This window comes from Saccopteryx leptura, chromosome 11, assembly GCF_036850995.1.
Source record: "Saccopteryx leptura isolate mSacLep1 chromosome 11, mSacLep1_pri_phased_curated, whole genome shotgun sequence".
NCBI classification, from domain to species: domain Eukaryota; kingdom Metazoa; phylum Chordata; class Mammalia; order Chiroptera; family Emballonuridae; genus Saccopteryx; species Saccopteryx leptura.
The window spans coordinates 31,605,825-31,632,380 of NC_089513.1; the positions used below are offsets into that span (position 1 = coordinate 31,605,825).

The 26,556-nt window shown below is 44.8% G+C and overlaps 1 protein-coding gene across 12 annotated transcripts in view; it reads right to left on the reverse strand.

The window, feature by feature from the left end:
- The window catches only part of FHOD3 (formin homology 2 domain containing 3), a 488,187-nt gene that overhangs the window by 215,257 nt on the left and 246,374 nt on the right, over window positions 1–26,556 (reverse strand). The window contains exon 1 of one of the 12 annotated variants that reach the window (XM_066352677.1): window positions 9,356–9,430. The exons of the other annotated variants lie outside the window; for them this stretch is intronic. The gene's annotated coding sequence lies outside the window, so the exon portion shown is untranslated. Of the gene's footprint in view, window positions 1–9,355; window positions 9,431–26,556 lie in introns of those variants that run through there. 12 annotated transcript variants of the gene reach the window in all.

A 26,556-nucleotide genomic window follows, 5' to 3' on the forward strand; every position in this document is an offset into this window, starting at 1 on the left:
CTGACAGCTGGTAGGTAGGCACAGCGGTGGGATTCAGCTGATTGGCACCAGTTTGGCAGAACCGATACCTAATTTTTTGTTGACTTTGGAGAACTAGTTGTTAAAATGGCACTTTGTAATCGGGGTTCTCTCTAAGGTGGGCACTCGGGCAGCCACCAATGTGGAAATCACAATTTTACATTCCTTACTCTTTTTTAACGTTCATCTGCACAACAGCATATTCTAAGCTCCCATAGTAATGTTCATTTCATCCATAGATAAAAAAAATTGCAAGTGACGATGTTAATCAAGAAGCAATATGGAAATATCTTAAATAACAATTTTATTGGTTTTGACCTGTGGTGGCGCAGTGGATAAAGTGTTGACCTAGATTACAATTTTATTGTTTTTTTTCAGGTATTATTTAATACTTTTTATTAATATTTTAAAACTCTTTCTTATAACATAATCTAGTTTTGTGTACCTCTGTTATTGTTCTTATTTAAGTATTAAATGCAGGAAATAATAAACTACCTTTTGGTATATCATTTGTTTATACTTAAAATGGTCATTAGAGCAGAGAAGCGGTTGTTACATTATTTGATCCCACCCCTGGGGAGGCAGTCTTGCAATTGTGAGGTGAGCAAAGGGGGAAGGTTTGAAACCAGCTGGCTTCTCTACCTCATCCTGCCCTGAAAAGATGAACAAGTCCCAGAAGCTTCCAACCCCAAGAGTTTGTCAAGGAACAGGAAGTGATGACTGACTGCGGTCCACGGAGAAGGTCAGTAATTTCCAAAAGGTAAAGATGAATGAGGTGGCTGGAGCCAGGTGATTCTTCCTGTGCTGTGAAAACATTGGTGGCAACAGGACAGGTTGCCAATGAGGCAGGCCCGGAAGCTGAGCAGAGCACGGGCCAAATGTGAGCGTGAGCACAGCCCAGGCACACTGCAGCTCTGCAGGGAGACAGCCAGGGGAGGTAGCCTGAGGTGGTCCAGCAGGAAAATCCCAAGAGTCTTCATGCATAAGGGAGCACTTATGAATGGTGCTAGACTAGACACTGAAATCCTAAGAGACTCCCTAAATACTAGATAACTAAGGCAGAGCTATATGGATTAACCAAAAGGTTCCAGATCATCATGTAAATTTCAGTTGATCTGATTAATAATGCAATTTTTGGTGCCGTTGTTTCATTTAAAAATCACATAAAAATGTTTTTAACATATAACTGGAGGTATAAAGCACCCCTCCTTCCAGAGAACAGGTAAAACGAGAGAGGTTATGAAGCTGAGCTCCATAAAACATAATTACTGACCTCGCAAGCCTGTAACTTCTCTCACACTAATGTGCTTTCTCTAGAGAAACACACACATGTACAAGGAGACACGTATAGGAGTTTTTACAACATCAATGTCTATAACTGTGAAAAACTGAGGCAACTTAAATGTCCATCAGCAGGTGATGGCTCCTGTTTCCATATACAAATATGCCACACGACAACAAAAACAAATATAAAAGGGATTAGTCTTATTCCTTATCAAATCACAGAAAATCACATGTACAAAAGTATATACTGTGTATATGGTTTGCAAACCATATACACAGTACTATATAAGGATTAGAGACTAATACATACAGGGTGAGGATAGTAGTTACTCTAGGGAGGAGAAAGATGTGATTGACTTTGATTTCTTAAGGTTAACAGTATGTCCACAGATATTCACCTTATTTTTCCTCATACATCTTTGTACGCTTTTAATATTTTGTAATACATTTTTAAAAGAATAATTATCAAATTAATTCCAAATTGTCAGATTCTAATACAACAATAACTACACTCTTTAAAATAGAAAAAACAAGTAATCAATACCATCTCCCTAAAATGCTCTGACATTTTGAATCTTTATCCACATAAGTCTTTTATGACATTGTGATGGTGATATACGGAATCTTGAAAAAACATTTTTAATGTTGAAAATACTTTGAAATTGTCATTTAAAATAACCCTCAAATATTTCCCTGCATAGATATGCCTTGATTTTAACCACTCCCTTTTTCTTAAACATAGATTTCTTCTAATTCTCCATTACAAATAACACAGTGCAGAATATTTTTGTGTGTGTAATTTTTTAATTTTTTTCAGAATTATTTAAGATATGTTCTCAGAGGTAGGATTATAGGTCAAAAGTTTGATCATTTTTATGAGTCATTATACACTGTCAAACATTTTAAATATAAATGATGGCAAGACTACTGTTTCTGGCCAATGTTGAAGGAGAGGCACCAAATTTCCCCTTCTGCTTAAAATATACCAAACCCCGGTTAACTGCCTTAAGACAATTTCCAGGCCGGGACACAGGGAAAGGGCCTCTAGGGAGGGCTAGGCAGTCCACAGACTCTGAGCCAGGAGCTCTAGGAAAGCAAGGTACTGTTTTCCCTGTGTATAAGACACTCCCATCTATAAGACTCACCTTAATTTGGGGGCCCAAAATTTGAAAAAAAATGTATTACATAAAGTTACTGAACTCAGTTTTATTCATCATAAAATTCATACAACTCCTCATCACTGTCAAAATTCCCATCCATTAGCTTGTCCTCATCTGTGTCTGATGATGAATCACTGTCTTCATATATTATCTCATCCTCAGTTCCATCTGTGGCATTTGAAATGCCACAACTACTGTATAAGACGCACCCAATTTTTAGATCTCAAATTTTTCAAAAATGGGTGTGTCTTATACACGTGGAAATATAGTAGATAGAAGTCAGAGGCCCGAATATGATAGACAGCTGCCCAGAGAAAGAACCTGGAAATCTAAGGAGGGTCCCCTTTGAGTATTCAGCATGCTAATCAGTGCATGCAAGTACCTGAAGCTAGGGAAAGAACCACCCAGAAAGATTAGAAGGAAAAGTGCTTAGTGCTCATACAGGGCTATTTCCCCTGCCAGACTAGAAAATCTCATAATTCATGGAACATTGGGTACAGTACTCAGAAGGATCTTGTCTTAGTCATGAGGAATAATTAACCCTCCACTAAATGCTTCTCTGATAATACCTTACCTTAAAAGCAAAACCTAAAAAGATCAAACGATTTCCAAGTAAATTAAATATGTCCCAGAACAAAATTTACAAATAGTAAATTAGTAAGAATATAAAAATACTAGCATGCAACAAGGTGAAATTCAGTGTCTAGAATTCAATAATAATAACAATAATAATAATAATAAACTATCAAGCATGCAAAAAAGCAGAAAAAGATGTTCCTAGTTTGAAGAAAAATTAATCAAAACTAAACAGAACTCACACTAATACTGTTATCTTGGACAAGGCCATTAAATCAGGTCAGAATCTGGTCTGTCTATGGGCATGTAAGAAGGTGCATTCTGATGTTGTTGGGTGGAATATTCTATAAATGCCAATTAAATCAAGTTGATTGATAGTTTTGTTTCAGCCTTCTATATCCTTATTGATCTTTTTGTCTGCTTGTTCTATGGATTACTGTGAAAGTAACTGGGTTTTTCTGTTTCTGTTCTGTCCATTTTCACTTCAAGTACTTTGAAGCTCTGTTGTTATGTGTAGAAACATTTAGATTGCTATTTCGACTTGATAAATTGACCACTTTATTGTTCTGAAATGATATTCTTCATCCCCGGCAATATTCATTTATCTTACATCTATCTTGTCTGACATTAACATAGTGTTTAGATTAGCATTAGCATAGTTTATCTTTTTCCATCCTTTTATCTTATTTTTATCTTATAGGAAAAGTTTGTTATATGTACGAAGCATTTGGGTCTTGCTTTTTAAAAAATATATATATAATCTGACTTTAAATTATTGAGTGTTTAGAACAATTATAGTTAATGTGGTTAATTGAATGTTTAGGTTTAAATCTATTATTTCGCTACTTTCTATTTGTTCTATCTGTACTTCATTACATTTTTTTCCTGCTTATTTTGGATTAGTTTTTAGAATTTTTTAATTTCTTTTGTTGTCTTTAGCTACATATAACTCCTTGTTATTTTTGTGACTACTTTAAGGTTTATTGTGTATATAGTTATCCCATTATAGACTTTTTCCCAGTGATATTATACCACTTCACATACATGCTAAGAAACTTGCAATAACAGTGTCATTTCTCCCCTACCAGTCCTTGATAATTCTTTTTAGATATTTACTCTAAAATATTAAAAGCATGTGAAGAAGTATAAAGAGAAATAAATACCTATAAATATACAATTAACCCTAAGAAATCAAAATCAATACTACAGTTGAAGCTCCTTGTATAGCGCTCAGCAGGTGCGTCTTTCTCTTCCCTCCAAAGGTAACCACTACTCTGATTACACCTATATTAATCTCCAATCCTTATGTATATACATGTTCTTTCAACAAATGGTGCAGGAACTGTTATTTATACATAGTGGGAAAAAAGAACTTTGATCTGCATCATATGCAAAGATTTACTCAAAATAGATCATAGATATAAATTTAAAATCTAAAACTATAAACCTAAAAGAACACAGGGGAGTACATCTTTGTGACCCTGAGTTAGGTAAAGATTTCGTAGATATGACACTACATGTACAGTACATGAAAGGAAAAAGAAATGAATAAATCAGACTTTTCAATATTGAATATGTCTGCCCTTTTAAAGACACCATTCAGAAAAGGCAAGCCACAGACTTGGGGAGATTTCTGCAAAGAACATAGTTGATAAAGGGCTTGTATCTGGAACATATAAAGAATTCTCAAAACTCAAAAAAACAAAACAAGAAAAGCAATATAAGTAACAAAATAAACACAAAATTATAAGAAACAGACAATTCCATTTAAAAATTGGCAAAAGATTTGAACAAACATTCCAGCCAAAGAAAATAGATGGCAAATAAACACATAAAAAAATGTCCAATATCATTAGTCATTAGGTAAATGCAATTTAAAACCCCAGTGGGTTACCACGACTCACAATTAGATTGGCTAAAGTTAAACAGACAAACCATACCAAATGTTGAAAAGCATGTGGATGAACTAGATTCTCATACAATAGTGCATGTAAAATTGTATACCCACTTTGGAAAAAGTTGTCAGTGTTTTAAAAAGTCAGCATCCAGCCTGACCAGACAGTGGTGCTGTGGATAGAGTGTCAACCTGGGACACTGAGGACTCAGGTTTGAAAACCCAAGGTTGCTGGCTTGAACACGGACTCATCTGGCTCAGTGCAGGGTCACCAGCTTAAACGAGGGATCATAGACATGACCCATGGTCGCTGCCTTGAGCCCAAAAGTTGCTGGCTTGAAGCCCAAGGTCCTGGTTTAAGCCTGAGCTTGCTGACTTGAGCAAGGGGTCACTGGCTCAGCTATAACCGCCCCCCCGCCGGGTCAAGACACATATGAGAAAGCAATCAATGAATAAATAAAGTGCCACAACAATGAGCTGATGCTTCTCATTCCCTTCCTGTCTGTCTGTCTCTCTCTCTCTCTCTTGATGATAAAAAAAAAAAAGTTAGCGTCCATCTACCTTATGATTCAATGATTCCCTCTTAGGTATTTACCACAGAGAAATGAAAGCATGTGTCTACAACACTTGTACAGTAATGTTTACAACAGTGTTATTTTGAATAGTCTAAAACAGAAAACACCCAAATGTCCATTGATATGTAAATATATAAATAAATTGTGGTTTATCCATACAATAGATTGCTACTCATCATAAAAAGAAATAAACTATTAATAACGTGCTACATAGATAAATTTCAGAATAATTCTGCTGAGTGAGAGGAGCCAGGCAATAATAGAATGCATACTGTCTGCTTCTACTTATATATAGTTTGAGGGAATACAAACTAATCTATGGTGACAAAAAGTAGCGCAGAGGTTGCCTGGGGAAGGGACAGGTGGGGCTGGGGATGAGAGGAACTACACGGGAGCACAAGGAAACTTTTTTGGGGGATGGATACCTCCACTCTTGACTGTGGTGCTGGCGTCACCAATGTATACAAATGTCAAAATGTATCGAACCTAACACATTTAACATGTACAGATTATCTATTGTATGTCAATTGCATCGCAAAAGTGTTTAGAAATATCGAAGGTTGCATCTAAGAAAATAGAAATATATTCCACTAGATGAAAAGGAAACAACTGCATAACAAATGCACTCTCCTCAGCAAATAAGTTTGGAGCTTCTCACAATCTCACTCAGAAATCATTGGACTCCCAGAGCTAAACACGGTACCCGGCACACTGTCAACGTGCCATTGATGGTTTGCTCAGTGAATGCACAAACTTGAGTTTTAAACACTCATCAAACCAAAATTTCACTCAACATTAATCCTTTTTTTTTTGCTCTGAAGCCTAACTCAAAACTATGGGCTTCGTGAAAGAACTGGCCCCCTGGTGCCCCACACTGGGCCCATGCTGAGAGCTGACCGGTCACCCCAGGGAGGAAAGAGCACAGATGTACCAAGCTACCAGAGGTGCCCAGCTCCCGCAAATGTTACTTCCCTTTCTGAATTACTCTAGGGTTTCTGCCCTCCCACGTTCTTTCTCCCTCTCCCCTTTTGTCTTACTGGATTTGTAAAGAGTAATGGTTAAGGTCCTTGTCCCTGGTTTTAAAAATAAGTGATTTAAACATGTTATGTATCTCCCTCCCAGTAAGAAAAACAAAACAAACCAAAATTTTCTTCTAGCTCGGGGTGTTCTCCCCTGCGTCTTGGCTGTAATGCTTTGACACAATGATCTTAAAGTGAGGAAGGGGAGGGAGGGGCTCTCCCACCTGAGTCAGTGCATCAGATCCGGGGCTTACTCATGCAATGGACCAGCCCCATGCTGCTGGGGGCTTGGCCTTTCCTCGCCCATACTCTTCTCCCCCCCCCCAGGATGCTACTTCCCCTCCGTAAAGGGGGCCAAAGGAAGGCTCCCCCCAAAGACTGGCTTAGGGCAGGGCGGATCAGCTCCGTGAAGTGGTCTGTGACAATTTAGTCTAGAGACTGTATGTCATGGCAGCACTGATGACTTTGAAGTCCCTAGATCACATGTCTTGCTTGGAGCTTTCATACTAATTTGCCCTAAATAATATTAACAATAAAAGAAACACACAGAGGGCTTGAAGGAGCCAACATTTGAGCTTCAAAGAGAAGCATTAAGCAAGTATTTGGTGTCATTGCTAAATTCTTCATGCCATACAAGCTTTTGCCTCCTACAACATCCAATAAATATTACACTGAAATGTACTAGGTGTAGGGGGAATACCTGTGTACAAGCAAACACACGCATCATGTCAAAGGATTTGAGATCCTAAAGTCAAGTTAAAAACAACTTGCTTTATCTTTCAAAAGAAAAGCCTAAAGTCTCCCTAATGACCACTCCAGCCTGCCCTTCTTTTCCTGTTGCTGGACAGGGAACATGGGGAACTTCCTCAAGTTGCTCATTGATGCCACTCTCTCTGAAGAAAACAATAAGCCAACATCTGAAAAATTGCTATGCTCCTAAGAGAGCCATTGTATGTTGATCGCACCAAAGATGAAACTCGCCAACCACCACACATGTTTAAAGTTGCTTTTAGGTTGCCCAGGTTAATTTTTTTTTTATTCATTTTAGAGAGGAGAGGGAGAGACAGAGAGAGAGAGAGGAGAGACAGAGAGAGAGAAGGGGGGGGAGCTGGAAGCATCCACTCCCATATGTGCCTTGACCAGGCAAGCCCAGGGTTTCGAACCGGCGACCTCAGCATTTCCAGGTCGACGCTTTATCCACTGCGCCACCACAAGTCAGGCCCAGGTTAATTTTTTAAATATCAAAATCAGAAGCACAAATGATGGAAACCAGTAGGAAAAAAAAACAACAACACAGAAAAACGTGAGTAATAAATACACAAATATGGAATAAAAACAGCCCAAATGCCACTAGGAACCTGGGCAGTATATCCTAGGGGTCCCAGTTCATAGTATCACTAAAAACAGAGGATTACCAGCAATATGTAAAGCTGAGATGCCGCAGGAGGACAGCCTGGGAAAGTGCGCCCTGAAAGGGACTTCTCCCTGCGCACCTACAACACGGAGCTTATTGTCCATTTCGCTCAGGCACTTATCTCTTCAGGAGGAAACACCTGCCATGACACACACACAGTTTCAAGACAGATTCACAAAGGTTGCATTCCAAAAGGCAAGCCTACATCACACATGGAGGGTCCTTCTAGGAAAGAAGTGTCCAAGGCAGCCCTCAGCAACTCCTCACAAGCTGTCAACTCTGTACCCGGCTGTTCTGACAGCTGTAGAGGCTTAAAACTGTTTTTAAACAGCATTTTTTATATCAAAGTTGCAGGTATTCTTTAAAGACAACTAGATATGGATAGTTTTGGGTTTTTGACAAGCATCCCCACGTCCTCTACCTTCCAGGTAAATTCTGCCATGTCTTGCCGAGCTCTTCTTTCAATGATGTCCTCAGAAAGATAAAGCACACATGCAGAAATTGTTCCCAGAACCTAAAAGCATTTTGTGATACACATCTTTGAGCTGATACACTATCAGTAGTATTGCTGGTAGCTGAGGATTCAGGGAGCTGCTCCCAATGCCTGGCCATCCCTTTTCTAAACTTTGGATGTAGAATAACCTCCAGCTTCCTCCCTCTTTGGGTGAAACGTCCCCTCTTCCGAGAGGCCTTTCTACCCACCCTATATAAAACAGAGTGCGCGCCGTACACCCAATATCCTCCTGTCCCTATGCCCTGCTTTATTTTCTTTCACAGCAGTTATCACCACCTGTCATTATTACATCTACCCTTTCTATGTTCCTGTCCATCACCTTGGCCAGAATGGAAAGTTCCATGAGGCAGGACCGTATCTACCTTGTTCACCGTTGTATGCTCTGTTCCTGGCTCACTGAGGACGATATAAGTTTCTGTTGACCCAAAGTGGGAGAAAAAAGGGAGGGGGGCCTGAGCATGGCTGAAGTTTACATTCTGAAACCTCAAGCAAAATTTTGCACGACTGTCTCTAGTATTGCTCTAGTATATACAGCATAGACATAATCTACACGCGTGGCTTCAATGCATCCTCATGACAACAGTACGTAGATAGTATTATTAGCCCAGTTTTAGAGATGACAAAACTAGATTTAGAAATTTTAAGTTACAAGTCTAAAACTTTAGTCTAAGGAGTGCCAACTTCTGAGAATAGGCTGTTTTCTGTTAAATTTTTTAAAGTTAAAATCATCTGCAAAATCTCTCTGTTTACAGGTTCATAGATACTTGAAAAGTACCCAGCACTCAGTTTAAAGAAAAGCCTGGGGAAGATGTGAAGGAAGGAAGGGAGACACTTAGGAGGCTGAGCAAGAAACAGCTGAACACGCTTAGCTGCCAAGCCTGACTTGTCCACCGACACTCACCTGGTTTTTAGGTTTCCTCCAAAACACATTTACTGCTCCGCAACTCTGGTTGGTTTTCCTTGGCTTTTTTCAAACTGTAGCCAACTTCTCAGCTTGCCAAAACTTGTGTAAGTCCAGAGGCAGTGGGACAGCCGGTCACTGTGACCGTGACGGGGCACCGTGGCGTCTGCAGCCGGCCAGCCTCTGCATGACTCAGGTGCCCAGGCAGCTCACAGCAGGAGCTGACTCAAGATACAACCTGATTCATCGAGCCCAGGGGATGCCTGGGCTTTGGCCCCAACCAATAAAGCATTACCCACAGACTCGATGCAAGGAGATGGGAAACAAACAAGAAGTAAAAAGGAAAGTCAACACATGGTGAGCAAACGGCATATGCTCCTCGTCTCCACGAGCCCATGAGCGAGCAGAGGATAGCACAGCAACAAGGAGTGTGTGGGGGGATGTGGGGTGGGAGCCTGGGCCCGTTTCCAGTACTAACTTTTCTAACCTCATCTTTCCGTAGAGAAGAGTCTAGTCAGGAGCCTTTGTTCAAGGGCAGCACCCTACCTGCTCAAATATTCAAGGGAACAGCCAGAAAATCTCTCATTCACATGGCATATTTAATGAATACCTGTAGGTACTTGAAGCTTATAAAAAGACCTTAAAACAATTTTATGTTTTGCGTGAAGATTTAATTTGCTGCAGCAATATTCAAATACCCTCCCCTACCCCAGATAATTCATCCGGGGTTTGAGTCATCAAGTGTCAGCCTTCCCTCAGAGATAACTGAAAGAGATTAGAAGCATGATCATTTTCCACAAACACTTTCATTTTAAAAAGTAGAACTGTTTTTTTTGTTTGTTTGTTTTTGTGTATATGACAGAGACAGAGACAGAGAGAAGGACAGTAGGGAGAGACAGACAAGAAGGGAGAGAGATGAGAAGCACTGATTCTTTGTTGCGGTACCTTAGCTGTTCATTGATTGCTTTCTCATATGTGCCTTGACCGGGGGGCTACAGCAGACCAAGTTACCCCTTGCTCAAACCAGCAAGCTTGGGCTCCAGCTGGTGAGCCTTACTCAAACCAGGTGAGCCTGCGCTCCAGCTGGTGACCTGGGGGTTTCGAATCTGTGTCCTCCATTTCCCAGTCTGACACTCTACCCACAGCGCCACCGCCTGGTCAGGCAGTAGAACTCTTTTTGAAACACTAAGCACTGTTAATATCACTAAATACTATTTAAAAAGCAGAGAGAGCAAACACATTGATACATTTTAGTGCCTTCATCCCCAGTATTCAACTGGGCCTTGCCTTTATGTCAACACACCAAACCTGTTCCTTTACCTTCACCAGAGTCTCCCCAGGGGCTGGCTGGGCTCCTAGGTCTTCACAATCTTAGCCCACCTTGGCTTTAAAAAGCTTTTTAGCATCTAGAAACTTCGAGAATGTTCCCCTCTGTTCAGGTAGCCTAATTAACCAGGTAAAGTTTCTTCCTGGATCATGGACTCTATTCCCCGCTGAGTGCCCTGACCTTTCCTCCCTGGACATAGCAGGACCAGTGTACATGTTATGATGTACAGTCCCACGAGGCTATTGAGGAAAACACCATGGAAATTTAACTTCTTGATCACAGATTTTTCTGCTGGTAGATTTCTCTAAAAGGGGATTGTATCAGTCAGGCTTCTCCTGAGAAACAGACCCAATAGAAGGAAGATGGATGGATGGATGGATGGATGGATGGATGAATAGATTTTAAGGAATTGGCTCCTGCGATTGTGGAGAGTGGCAAATCCAAACCTGCAAGGTGAGCTGGGAAACTGGAGGCCCAAGAAGAGCCAGCACTTCCCCATTCAAATTCAAAGGCCATCTACTGAAGAATTCCTCTTGCTTGAGGGAAGTCAGTCATTTGGTCTATCCAAGCCTTCAACTGATAAGGTAAGGCCCACCCACACTATGGAGGGTAACCTGCTCTCTCAAAATCCATTGATTTAATTGTTTATCTCACCCAGAAACATCAAGAATGATGTTTGACCACATATCTGGACTCTGTGGTCCTGCTAAGTTGACACAGAAATTAATCAGCACAGGGAGCTAATGTATTCCCTCTCCCTCCGCCTTTTTTATGCTTACACATATACTAAATGTTTTGAAAATGTAATAACCTCTCTTAGCAATGCAGGTGCCTACAGAAACTTCAAAGCTTTATAAACTATCTGTGACAACTTAGAAATTGATTCCCTTTACAAAGGTTGTCACACAAATCATAAGTTTAAGACTTTTTTTCTAAATATGCCATTCTTTATGGAAACAAGAAAAAAATCAAACTTTTTTAAATAGAAAAAGAGTGTTGTAAGACAGAGTAGATATTTTTCTAATATAATTTCTATTTAGCAAACTGATTCTGGAAGAAAAGATAATTCAGGGAACACCATATACATTTAGCAGGTAGAAAGGGTAAATGTCAAAGCCAAGGGTAGTAGAGAATACTCAGTGAAACTGGCCTTTTCTAGAACTTCATTTTAGTTTTTGGAAAACATTAGTGTGAAACGTTTACCTATTATTTTTCTCTGAATTTACCAAAAACTAACGCAGTGTTTCAAATCCTTAAAAATAAAAATAAATTGGACTAATTTGAGTCAGTAAAAGAGATAAAGGCACCTCCACCCTTACCATCCTTGACACCCATGAGATTAAAAGCACATTAACATAGAAATCGTGATGTGTTGTACTTCCTGTTTGGGCGCCAGCTCTGATCCATTTAATTTTCACAGGGCAGCTAGCATCATAAAAAGACAAGAATGGTACTAACTCTACAAAGGGCTGTGGGGAAACCCATTAAAATCGTCCTCAGTATAAATAGCTCTATCCTCGGTATGTTGGCCTTTTAATTCCAAAATTATGAACTGGGAGCCAAGTTCCCATTTGTGAACCAGCTTTGATGCTGGGCTGGTGAGGACTGGACTGGCAAGGATGATTTCCTGGGAGCCCTTAGATGCGGGCACATCTCCTGCCTCTCCCCTGGGCTTGTATCCCAGTAAAGAGTACTTTAGAAGCATAGAGTATTGCTATCTGAAGATCTCTAAATACTTAAAAGGAAGGGTATACATTTCTCAGCATTTTCATGAGGAATAGCCTGGAAATTTAGCTCAGTTCAATTGTGAGGCTCACTTCCAATTTTGTCCCATAAAGAGACACATTAGATTAAATGCCAACTCTAAAAAGACTTTAGGAATCTATGGACCCGAAACCTGAACTGCAAACAACTTTCCTGTTACCCTAATGTCCCGGGGGCCAGTTCTACATTTTACTGACTACTCGAATAACTTCTCATTTTGTTTGGAAGGAATAATGAAATGTGAAAATAATAAAAAATGAAAAAGCACAGACATGTGTACCACATTTTATATTTCTGACTGCTGAAATTGAAAGCGAAAAAAAATAAATAACAAACTTTTCAAACATGCCTTTTCCTAAACTCCCTTTGAAAAGTGACATAAATAGAAAAAGAAACAGCACAGAATCAAGTACTTGCTGTTGGTGAGGACAAGCTAGCCTGGAGACGAAGATTGGGGAAACGAGCCCAAGGGGCTAGGTGTGCTCTGCTCCACAACGTAGGGCCTGGAACCAGAGAGGCCACACAGAGTGTCCACGGGGCCGGGGGCCGGGGGCCGGGGCTGGGATCAGGGCACTTCTAGCTCCTTCCTTGAAAGCTGCTTTCGAACCAACCAGTCCTTCCTGTCCTCACTTTATGCAACCCTGCTTTCCTTCTGTACTTCTCCAGCCCACTGTCTCTCCCATCCCTGCTTAAATCACTGGGTACCACTCAAAAAAGAGGGCTTAGTCAGGCAAGCACAGGCCTGCAAACTGCCACACTATGAAATCTATTACTTCAAATGCATTAACTTTATGTAATCAGCAAGACCCCACCCCCCCCACACACACACACGTCTATAAGTTGCATTTGGCACCACAGCACCTTTCTCCCAACTGTACCTTCAAACTGTCTTTGAAAACCCTAGCACAGGTAACCCCGATTTCTGGTCACAAGGGTATCTGATATGGCAACAAAGGATCTTTGTCCTATGCTACCTAAACTTTTAGCCATCACCGTTCTAAGAGTTATTCCGGGGTGGGGGGTGGGGGGGAGGAATATTCATCCATGAGACATCTGTAGGGTCTGTAGGGATAGCCCTTCTTTTATTTGTGATATCAGTGATTTGTGTCTTTTTTCTTTGTATCATTCTTGCTGGAGATTTATCCATTTAATTATCTTTTCAAATAACCAACTTTTTGTTTGATTTTTTCTTTTGTCATCCTGTTTTCAATTTCACTGGTTTTTGTTCTTATCTTAATTATTTCCTTCTTTCTGCTTGTTTTGGGTTTATTTTGTTCTACTTTCTCAAGTTTCTGGAGGTGGGAGCTTACATTAGTTTTTCTATAATATAGTAAATAATACTAATATATAGTAAATATATTTCCACAAGTTTTGATGTGTTGCTTTTCATTTTCATTCTATTCAAATATATATTTAACCCTTGAGACTTCCTATTTGATTAACTGATTATTAGAAGGATATAGTTTAGTCTCTGAGGGTTTAGACATTCTCTGTTATCTCTCTGTCATTGATTTCTAGTTTGATTTCATTGTGGTTAGAAACATACTCTGTATGATTTTGGTTCTTTTTAATTAATTGAGGTTTGTTATGTGACCCCCACTATGAGGTCTGTCTTGGTATGTATCACACAGGCTTTTGGAAAGGTTGTATATTTGTATATTCTGCTGTTATTAGTTGGAGCATTCTGTAAATGTTTGATAGTGACACCGAATTCTTCTACATCCTTGTGATTTTCTGTCTAACTGTCATGAGAGGGGTATTAAAGTCTCACAATGTAACTGTGGATTCGTCTCTCTCACCTTCAGTTTTATCAGTTTTTGCTTCACATACTTCACAGGTCCAGCGCTCCATGCACATACATTTAGGATTTGGTATGCCTTCTTGGCAGACTGAACTTTCCATCCTTATCTAACGTCCTTCTCTGTCTCTGGTCATTTTCTTTGTCCTGTTTCAACACAGCAGTAGCAAATATCCTGACTGTCCACTTGGCCTTCCCCAGCGCCAGCTCAGCAAAGAAAAGGAAGGGCCCCTCATAGCCAGCCCCCAGGGAGGGGCCGGTATCCACTTCCCCATGGACTCCCGGGAGATGAATGCCTCCATCTGAGCACAGTCAGGAGAAGACCAGATGGGGTAGTGGAGAAACCCAGAGCAGCGGTCTGACGTCATGGTGAAAAACAGGGGCACGAGAAGGCTCAAGAACTGGGCTCCTTGGCCCACAGCAAGGGTGAACGATGGAGAGTCCGCAAGGCCCTCCCAGGCCGGAGCCCCCACCCTGAAGGAAGAACGTGAGGGTTGTGGTGGGAGAGCTGGGGCTGTGTCTGCAGTGGAGACAAAGCAGCCTGCCTCCCCATCCAGCAGCAGCAGCCGGGAATCCAAGCCCGAGGCAGCGGTGGGCAGCGCAGGCGGAAGCCTCGGCTCCAGACGAGAAGAGCCAGGAGGGTCAGGAGGCCCGGACGGAGGGGAAACCAAGGCCATGTCAGATTTCAGTCAGGTTAGAACATGTTAGTCAAACTCTGATTCCGTAAGTCTACCTTCCTCGACATTTGTTTTTCTTTCCTTTCATGTTGTTAATTCTAGAAAATGTTCCATTTGAAAAATGACACTATTTTCGCTGAACTAAGGGAAAAAAGGGACTATTTCTCAGGCATTTGTATGGGGGCCAGGATTGCAAGCAGAATTAGTGCGCCCCAAGCGGCCAGGGGTGGCACAGCCTCGGAGCAGCAGAAGCAGACGGGAGTGTGGGAACAGGCCTTCCCTGCCCCTCCCTGCTTTGATCCTCGCCGGGACGCTGCCGCTGCTGCCTCCGCAGGGAGTCTGAGCTCGGGGCTGCTGTCCCAGAGGCAGGGGCAGTGGCAGGCACACCTGCGGGACCAGCACGGGGCCTGGATGGAGGAAGCCCAGGAAGCCCACGGTGCATGCAGTGGGAAGAGTTCAGGGGCTGACCCATCTCGGCTGATTTTAGAATGCCTAAGTGGGCTCAGCAATCAGAGAAATAAAATATGTGAATTTTAAAATAATCGTCTGTTCATAGCACAATTCAGCAGCCCTCAATTTGCTGATGTAATTCTGACTTAAAATATCAGACACGTGTATTTTACACTATTATCTAACTCAGACTTTTGCTCCAAAAGGCCCTCTGTTTTCAGGCAAAATAAAATAACATCAGACCCCACCGAGTAAAGGGATTCCTGCTAACTGCTTCCCTCCTTAGACCCAGAGTTTTACTTTCAATGACCTTCAAGGGTTCAGACCTCATATTAACCCTTTACTTCTCCCCAAAGCAACCACGAAGTGGCTATTGGAGGCAGAGGGATGACGTGTATGTAGGAAGGGACAGGAACCAGGGGACAGGAGAGAGGGCTTTTGCCACCCAGATGCCAGCCAGGGCCTACAGACAGGGCTGAGAAGGCCTGGTCAGGTACCCACTCTGGATCTCCTAATCTGGGATGAAGTTATCGGTTCAGAGACTTGACTCTTGGCAAGTGAAAAACACGCATTTAACTCAAGCAACTGACCAGTCCATTGAGCCTGCCTGTCAGCTCACAGCGCAGAATCACAGGTAGCACTGTTTGGGTAACGCTATTTTTGTTTGTTTCTTACACATATTTTTAATCTGAAAAAAAAAAAAATCAGTTTCCTAGAGCAGCAGCGGGATGGAGTTTGAAGGAACAAATGGGACAAGTTAGTAAAACAAGAAACACAAGAAGAAAAACATTAAGAAGACATCAAAGTGGCTCCAACTGGCCCAGTAGGGTCTTCCCACCACTGGGGTAAACTTTCACAGATGGTCCTGAGTGTTTTGAGTGGCCTTCTAAGGACAGCAGATTTATAGACAAGTAAAAGCTAGACATGGGGTTTGCAAGTTAGCACCCGGGAAACACTCCTCTCTCTTGCACGGGTTGGGGGGCATCTCTGAACCAGTGGGCTCAGCAGAACTTTGCAAAACAGGAACAATTGGAAACAAGCAGGTGATTCAGTTCCTGCACATCTTTTGAAGGCACTTGGGATAGTTTCGAAGGTGCTGATTGACAGGAATAACCCAGGGTGATTAAACAGGCAGATGCTGAACTTATGAGCCACTCTAATAAAATTCCATCTCTGATGGTCACTCTGGGTGGGGACCAGTCCCACCCAGAGCAGCTGCAGGAACATCCCTCCCTCCACAATCACCCTGCGCTCGGGCGTCCACCCTGCCTCATCCACAGCTGGCCAGGAGAGGCTGCGCCTTGCTCACTACTGGGAACACAGCACAGTGTTACCAGGGACAGGCAGAGGGACCGCGTCCTGACTGAGCGGTGGGTCTATCTTCTCCTGAACCCCAGAGAACAGGCAGTAGAACTGTGACCATTGTTTTTGGCTGTCTGAAGGGTTGTCACTGGAGTGGAGATTAGAATGACTGCATGTCCCACCCAGGGACAAAAGGAGAATGTTACAATGATGCAGATTCCAGGAAGGAAAACTTTTGTCAGAAGTGTCCAAAAATGGGGTGGGTCAGCACTCCAGGGTAGTAAGAACTAGAGGTAGGAGACCCAGCCATCATAAATGGGAAGTTAGTCCAAATGACCCAATAGTTCTGACATTCTTAATATAAATACTAATGAGGAAACTATTTCTCAACAACACACAAGCATTTTAGACAACATATCACATCATTCAGTTTCCTATTCCCCACGCCTGTCCCCTACACACACACACACACACACACACACACACACACACAGCCTCTAATGACAGATTTTCTTACCTTACAATTTCTTTGCAAGCCCTGGAGGGCAGGCCAGGCTGTGCCATGCTTTCCTCAAAAGCTAAGACATTAAGTCACCTTCCCCCATGAACTCCATGAGGTGGCCAGTCACCTACTGTAGCCAAGAGCCACCTACCCATTCCTCAGTCCCCCTCATCTTCACAGCCATCAGAGTTTTCACTCCTTGGGAAAGTTATCCAAAGACCACCACCAAGGCCCTTAGACTTTTCAGGAGACACCGGACCCCTGAGCTTATTCTGCCTACCCCACAGAGCCATACCTAACAGTCCACTTGGAAGACAAGCACATCTGGACAGGTGCTGTTTCAGCAACGTGTCTCTTACAAGAGCTCAGTAAATAGCCGGACTCTCCTCCTCCATCCCTGGCCGGTCTCTTCTTCCAGGCATGCCATTGGCAGAGTGAGCATCCCTCCAGCCCTCACTCTGGGCCAGGACGAACCTAAGTGCATCCCACATGTGCATTCATTCAACCTGGCAGCAAGCTCTCAAGGGGACACTTGTATTATCCCATTTATAGCTGAGGATATGCCTTTGAGAATGTCTAGTTCCTGGTACTGAAACCTGGCTGTATATCTGCTATAAGTGGCCCAGCTCAAGGTCTAAGGTCCCCCAGGGCTTTCTGGTTCCATTGGTAAAGCACCAATGTTCCCCCTCACCTGTGACTCGAGTATTCACAGCTCAGGGCCAATGCAGCCCGCGTCCCAAGTCCCTGAGTGTCCACCCTTGAGTTGCTGGAACAGTTCAGTCCTTGGGGCTTCTTCCTGTCTCTCTGACCATTTGCTTTCTGCTCTCTCGTGGCTGCTGAATTTTTTCCTGTGCCCCGTGCGAGCTAGAGTCATCAAGCTGTGCCCCCGACCCTGCTTCTCACTGTTGAGTACTATATACATGGCTCCTGCTCACCCTGCGCCCGATGTCAGAGGGCCCTGTGCTAAATCGGTCACACCCCCATCCCATCAAACCTCAGGTCAGAGGCAGTGCAGCCCACTGCAGTCCAGCGCCCAGGCTGGCAGGGCCAGAGCCACCCTCATGGCCCAAAACCCTGTCTCTGCCACCTAGGGAACCTTGATGCTGCCCAGACCCTGTAAGACCTGTTCTGACTTCCCCCTCGCGTTTTAGATTCAGATATTCAATTGCCTGCTGACATTTCCACATAAATGTCCACAAGCATCAAGCCATTCAAGCACACCCTGCACACTGCTCCCCGACCTCCCTCATTCAGTGATGCCCTGGTGTGCCTTATGACTCTGGCTTGGCACCCGTTAGTCACCAGATGCCTCCCTCAGCCTCAAGCCCCGCACGGGCAGACAGTAATGCGGCCACCACCCATGTGGGGAGCAGTAGCTCCCCTATCTCCTCGCTTCAGACAGGGCCACCCCAGCTTTCCCCTGCCCCCAGGCTTGCTCCCCCCCCCCCCAGCCCCAATCCCAAGACCAGATCTGAACCACGCCCTCTCCCTCCAGACACGCCCCTCCCTCCAGACCCTCTGAGTGCCCTGCGCCCTGCCGCCGGCCAGTCCCGGCTCCTCTGCAGGACACTGGGCGCCCTGCACTGCCAGGCCCCGCCCCCGCCTCCCTCCTGCTCTGACCACTCCGCCCCTGGAAGCTGGAAGTGAAGTGTTGGGCAGGCATTCGTTCGTTATGCGGTCCCTTGCTCTGTACCTTTATTCTCCTGTCCCCTTGCCAGAAACAATGGTTTCTGACCTAAAATGTTTTAACAACAGAACCTTTTTCAAAGAATGCTTATGCGCAAGCCTGGAATGTAACACAGACCCAAGTGGAGGCTCTGAGGCTGCAGTGGGGCCTCAGAGGGACCCTAGGGTTTGAGGAATAGCACGTGGAAACCTCTGGTTTCTCACACAGAGGGGAGCAGGAGTGGCTCCGGAGGTGACTCACGGAGGTTCTAGGGAAAGTTCTGGACTCCAGTTCCCCCGGGAGCAGAGCAGGTGAGAGCCTCGGAGTGTTTCTAGGGGAAGGAGAGCCAGGAGGCGCCCAGGCCACGCTGAGCACACAACCAGTAACTGCAGCAGCTCCTTCCACCCACAGGACACCCCAAAGATGCCTTAGCGGTCACCCTCGCATAAGCTAGGCGCCTCCAGAGGCCACCGCGAGGGGTCCCCCTTCCTGCCGCTCTCTCCCAGGGACGGTGGGACTGGGAGGAAGTGGCTGGGGGACGAGGAGGGTGAGAGTCCTGCAGAATCCTAAGCATGCAGACTAAGGGCTCTCTGAATCGTGGCACCCACTGCATGCGCAGTGAGACAAGAAATGAGACACTCCATACTTTCGTGTACTTCAGCCTGAAAATTACAGAGCCTCGCTCACATCTCAAATTATAGTTATAGAGAATAAGCAGCAGGGGTAAGATCTGGGGCACGGGGGGAGCTCAGGGTTGTCCTCCAGTGACATGCGAGCTGCATGGCAGGGACGTTTCTCCAAGGGCAGAGACAGCAGCGGGCCAGCAGCAAGGCTGAGGGTGAGCATGAGGGCGGAGGGGATGGGTGGGGAAGAGACCTTCTCTGACAAGAGCAAGAGCTGGTGCCAGGACACCAGCCATGCAGAGGCCTGGGCAGGGCAGCAGGGGACACAGGGGAACCCTGTGAGGAGCCAGCCACAGGTGAACGACTCTGATCGGGAGCCTCCGAGTCTGAGCACATCGCAGGCCATAGACAGCAGAAGGCGGAGGTCAGGAGCTGGATGAAGAGACAACCCCATTTTGGAGACATTATCCTGACTCACGCGGGTTTATATCTGTTCCTCTAAGTTCCGTCGCTTCTCAGGGCACTCAAGGCACACCCTTTTCATATCACACATGCTCTTGTAAACCAAGGGGTTCATGGAACCTGAGGAGCTGCTGCAAAGGGCTCCTGCAGACATCCTGTCCACCCCAGTGACACAAGAAGTGCCTTTTAGTGACTCAGGAAGGGACGGAGGGATGGGCCAGCTGGGGAGACACAAGAAGGGGAAGGGTCCCATCAACCAGAGCGTGACAGAACAGGAATGACCATGACCACTGAAATAGAGTCACAGCTGGAAGAGAGAGCAAAGGGACAAACTGTGAAAGCAAGGTCAGCCACAAGGAAAGGAAAGCCTGTCCAAGGGGAAGGGGAGAGGTGTGGCTGTGACAGCCACGAGTCCGTGGACCAGTCACTCTGCCCTCTGCGCATCCACTTCTCTGTGAGAAGGCCAGCTAGGCATCTGCTGACACTTGGGGCTCTAACACTCTGCGAGCAGCCAGGCAGTCAGCCACTGAACGGGGCACTGAATCTCCACGGTCAGGGAGGACAGGCCCTAAAGGCCAGTGGAGCCGGGCCAAGGAAAAGTCTCTTCCCAGCCCAAAGACTCCAGTACCAAGGTCACCGACCATTTCAGTCACGTGGTCACTCACCGCAGGGGCCTTGGGGAGAGCAGCACTCAGTCCTGAAGCCCCGTACAGAGAAGCAGCCCTCTGTGAATGCAGGATGCCCATGTTCAGTAGCAGCAGCTGACTTGGGTGCGGAAACACTTGGCACGTTATAGAACAAGTGTGAAAACTCCCCTGACTCAGTGATTCCACTCCTCTGTGTACAGCCCAGAGAAACTGCCCAGAGAACACGAGGAAACACAAGAACGCACATTAGCGATGTTTACAGTTCCAACGTAAGTGTGCAGCAACCCGAGAACCACTCAACAATGGTAATATATTCATACAACAGAAGACTATCCAGTGGCAGAAATGGACAGGCAGGACCATGTTCACTCTTAGATGAATCTCACATCCTTATGTTCACTTATCTTTTCAAAAGCACTCATGAGGACAAGACTCTGTGCCAAGGCACTGTTCACTGAACAAAGTGGGTGAGCATGTGATCACATGTCAAGTTCTACGTGTCCTATAGAACAATGTCACCCCCTACAGAGAAGCGTGGAGGTGCTATTGTCACAGAGGTCAGCAAAGGCCAAATCATGTCCTGGTGATGCTTCTTATCTTGAGCAAACAGTGGGTGCATATAGGTTGTTTTATACCTTTATAAGTCCATTGTAGTTTAAAATAAAAATTAATTATAACTATGACTGATAAGAGAATTAGCTGATAAATAGAGCTAAATATACCCTGTCCTCATGATCCTGACCCATCTGTCCATGCCCCCACACCCCCTTCTCCCCGCACAGAGAGCCTGGTGCTCACCAGGGGTGGGGAGCCACACCCTGGCAGAGGCACCCAGCACCTATGCCTTCGGCAGTGCAGGCGCAGACTCCGCAGACCGCCGCTCCTGTCTCTCAGCCCATGTGCAAACCTGCAGTCCACAGAGGCTAATGGTTCGCAGGAAGCAGAGGCTCTCAAGGTCAAACGTGATGCTCCTGGAATCTAGCCCATCCTCGTAGTGCCTGCTGCCCCAGAGCCCTGCGAGGAGCCTTCGTCAGAGATCTGACTTCTGCTGTTGGACAACGGACTTTCACTCCAAATTACACGGGCTTCTCGGGCTTCAGACTGCCTTAGCCTTTTCACACATTCAGAATACACGGGATATGAAAACAGTTCCCCAAAACCTTCCTCTCTTTAGTTTCCTGCACTGAAAAAAGAAAAATCAGCAAGCAGGATGCACTTATTCCCTGAAGGTGCTCTCCCAGGAAAACACAAAGTGCCTGAAAAGGGCGCCCCCAAAGCCTCATCAGGAATAGAATAGAAAAGACACGGCTTCTGCCTCACTCTGGAACTAGCAGTTGGTGAACAGAAAGCAGCAGATGTGATCACATGTCAAGTTCAGGCCGGTTTGGAATCTGAATATTTTTTCTTTTTTGGCGAGGCAGGGAGAGAGAGACAGGAACATTGAGCTGGTTCTGTATGTGCCCTGACCAGAGAATCAAACCAACAACCTCCCCAGGATGGCACTCCAACCAACTGAGCTCTTTGGCCAGGGCTTTTTTTTTTTTTTTTTTTTTTTTTTTTAAGGACAGAGAGAGAAAGGGAAAGAGAGGGGAGGAGGGAGGGAAGCATTCATTCGTTGTTCCCTCAGTTGTTCATTTATTGTTTCTCATGTGTTGCTTCCTATATGTGTCCTGACTGGGGATCAAACCTCCAACCTTGTCATTTCGGGACGACGCTCTCAACTGACTGAGCAAACCGGCCAGGGCTGGAATCTGAATTTAAACCATGTGTCCTCGAATGCTGCCACATTTCCAGAACAACCTCCTATCAATAGGATTTTCAGAGCTAAGCATTCTGGTGTTTAGCTATATCTATAGAAGCAATATCCAAAGCCTGGGTATCACCCACAGCTACATCTATTTATAAAACTTCCGGTAAGCAGTCTGCCTCCAGACACTCTCTTTATAGCAAATGATGGTGACGTGCACTTGAAGTCAGAATCCCCCCAAAGTGTAAGGAGTTTGCTGCGATGTGCAGCATCCGGTCCAGCTGACACCAATCTGTCAGCAGGCCCGCAAGTGTGTGAGAAACAAGGTGAATGGTGATTTGGCATGGCACACTGGCACAGAAGCAGGTGTGGAAATACGTGATGTAATGTACACAAGGCCAGCTTTCTAAAGGAGCAGAAGCTGTGCAATGAAGTCAACGGTTTTCTCAGCACCCAAACCTTCAAGGCATAATCTGATAAAACAACCCTGTCCTCTTCTTAATACTGTAAGTCTAGTTAACAAAGGAAGCCAAAGGCACCCGGCTGTGCATATGGTCCCGGCTTTGAATCAACACTGAGCCAAATGAGATCACAGCCCCCACAGGGGTGAATTACCTATACAACCTGAGGCTAAAAGGGAAGCCGGAGAGATAGCAGGCGCCGGCTCAGATACCCAATCTAGGGTGCTGTGACCTCGAAGGGGGAGAGCCAGGACACTGCACTGCCCTCTGGCTCTCTCAGCTCTGTGCCCTTTGCCCAAGGGGAAAAAACTGAGCTACAGAAGGACAGACTTTGGTCCTGAGAAGCACAGGGCTCTCATTAGGAACACAGAGCACTCTGCTCCCAGCAAACCATGCCAAATGCCCAGAATGGGGCTCAAGATGTCAGGCCCCTATTATCTAATATGGCAGACGGAACGGGACCAGCCAAGGACGCTGAGGTTCCATCTAACCGTCCACGTGTATGGACATGGCTTTGCCTATGTTCATGATCATCCCTGTGGGTCTTTCCTCCAGTTTTTCTAGCTTTTAATCCTAAGGCTTCTTTGTTTTATCCTTGTTGTATGGAGTTGTTGTCTCCCTGACATCCTCTTAACAACACTTACTGGTTGATTCCTTTACCAAAGGGCCTCACAAGCGCCAGGCACTGCCCAGGGTGCCTGCTTAGAGCGGGACATGGAGAATCCAGGGGCAGATAAGAGTGCCTGATCATTAAGGAGGTCTCTGCCCAGTTGGGGAGAAGGACAGGGGACAAATGGTTACAAATATTCTGTGAGGTGGGAAGGTCAGGCCCCCAGAGGTCTCTAGGAAGGGCCCCCCAGAGGTTATCCTGGGAAGAGTATCACAACGGGTAAAGAGAAACCCTACAGTATGCCAAGGAGGAGGGGGCAGAAAGATCAGCATGTATAAAGCAAAAGGTCAGGTGCACAGTGGATTCAGGCCCTCCCATTTAGTTCAGCTTTACGTACACCCTGACACGGAGCCAGAGTAGAGGATGTCTTACTCCCTGGTGACACAAATATGTCTTCTCAGTTCCGCTGCCATATTGCCAAGACGGGAACGTGCCCTGTGGCCGGTCTGTATGCTGAGGCCAAAACGCGCTTGTGATGGTAACTGCCAGGAGACACCACTGCACTCAGGTGACAGAAGATTCAGAAGGTGACAGAGACAGTGGGCTTGGGAAGCTCCTGTATGCCGACCCCCTTTCTTGTCAACCCCCTGGGGAAAAGCAGCCCCAAACCATTTCCCCTACAGCAGTGGTCCCCAACCTTTTTTGGGCCACAGACCAGCTTAATGTCAGAAAATATTTTCACGGACCGGGCTTTAGGGTGGGATGGATAAATGTATCACGTGACCAAGACAAGCATCAAGAATGAGTCTTAGACAGATGTAACAGAGGGAACCTGGTCATTTTTTTAAAATAAAACATCATTCAGACTTAAATATAAATAAAACAGAAATAATGTAAGTTATTTATTCTTTCTCTGCAGACTGGTACCAAATGGCCCACGGACCAGTACCAGTCTGCGGCCCGGGGGTTGGGTACCAATGCCCTACAGTGTCCTACAACCAACAAGCCTACAAAGACAGAATAAAGAGAGCACTAGTCATTTTATTGTAGGAGTACATTAGGTTATAAGACGGGTTCTACTGCTACCATCTCTTAAAATTTGGCCATTGAGAGAACACTTCTGCGATACTTGCAGTACCTTTTAAATAACTCCTTTTTCATGAGGAAGCATACTAATTTCTCAGTGCAGGACTAGACTAGTCAGAAAATAGACTTTAGATCAGATAATTTAGATGACAATATGCCTCTCCACTTTGGCTCAAAGAAGACAAACAGTACCCCTTCTCACTTGTTAACTAGGCACAGTTCCCAAGGGAATAATCAGAGGGTCTTCAGCAGGAAAATGCTCCCAGAAACCCTCCATCAGGTACTGAAGAGCAGCTAGTCGCCACTGTCCCCTTCCCCAGTGTCACAGCACCCAGATGTAGTCCCCACAGAATATCAGTGTGTCCAACCAGGGGCTCCTTAATAGGTTGCAAGGTTACTATTATCTCAACTATAATTTACAAAAGGGTCAGCCCTTCTTGATTGCTAGCACCTTTCACATTGGACTTCATCTGACATAATAGGGATTTTGTAATCCACATGGAATTCAGAAACAAAACCATAAAATTACATATTTCCTTTCTTTTCAAGCCTGATAATACCTAGAAACCTTTGTGCTGTGTTTTGCCTACATGAGAATGAACAATTGACTCAAGTACCACATTTCATGTTTTATGAAATTCCCATGAAACGTGATACATGAAGCTGCTTCTAAAAAAAAAAAGAGAAGCTGAATTATGAAAAGCTAACATCTTGAAAGACTGAGCAAAGAATAACTGAAAAAGTTTCCTGTGTCTTTGAAACGGATGCTATAGGATTGAACCACTTAAAATTTATCAACTACCTTTGGAAACAATGCTGATGCAAGCAAAGTTGAGAGGAAAATACCAGAATTTCAGGATTTTCATCCAAAACCTAACTTAATACAGTGTTTTTCTGTATATCCATCTTGACTCGATGGCTCCTGTCTGGAGGCCACTGCCAAGTGCCTTGTGGTAAGGGGCCTTGGCTGGAGCTCTCCCCCTCCCTGCAGGTGTCTGCACAGGGCACGTGCTGGGCGGGTGGACACGTGAAGGAGGGGGTGATGGGGATGCAAAGAAAGATGAGCAAAAGCCATCTCTGAAAAGGAGCAAGACTTGCCCCAGAACCCTTGTGCCTCAGTGGCCCATCTTTAATTCATGGGCAAGATCCCCCAAGATGACCCAAGTGCTGGCTTACCAACGCCCCTTCTTTTCCTAAAACCTGCCCCAGCCCTTATGAAACCACCATGTTCTCTCGTGTCCCTGGCTACTGGAAATAGTGAATTTTCTTCTGAATCACCTTATCTATTAGTCAGTCTGTGTACAGGAGAGAGCCCCTTTACTGCATGGGAATAGAAGTCACCAAAGTTTTTTTGAGATACCCAAATCAGTAGCCACCGCCAGAGTGGGGGGTCTAAGTAGACTGTGTGAGAGGCCATCAGCAGTTGCAGGTGTGTGGAGGGGAACCGAGTCGAGATAGACGGCATGTGGTTGGTTGCCTAAGAACCCCACGGGAAAAATAAGAAGTTGCTGCCTTTGTGAAGCCTTCCCCTACACCCCCCCACACAAAGACCTCTGTCACTTCTGCGGTCACACAGTATTTTGTATCAATTTTAGCATGTCCAGATGGCTTTGTATTACAATTTTTGTATGTAACTGCATTTGTTTTCTATTGCTGTATAACAAATTACCATCAACTTAGCGGCTTAAAACAACATACATTATCTCAGAATTTCCATGGGGCAGGAGTCCAGGCCCAGTTTAGCCGGGTCCTCTGCTCCAGGTCTCACAAGGCTGCAATCAAGGTGTCAGATGGGGGCTGTGGTCCCTCTGAGGCTTGGGGTCCCCTTCCAAGCTTATGTGGTTGTTGGCAGCATCCATTTCCTTGCAGCTGTAGAACTCATGGCAACTTGCTTCTTCAAGGTCAGCAGCAGAGCGTGTCTCTGACTTTTAGACTCTTTTTCAAAGGTTCACCTGTTTCGGTCTGTCCCGCACAGGATAACCTCCCTTTTAACTGACTCAAACTCGACTGATTTAGGAACTTAATTACATCTGCGAAATCGTTTCACCTTCGCCATATAATGTGACCTAATTACATTTC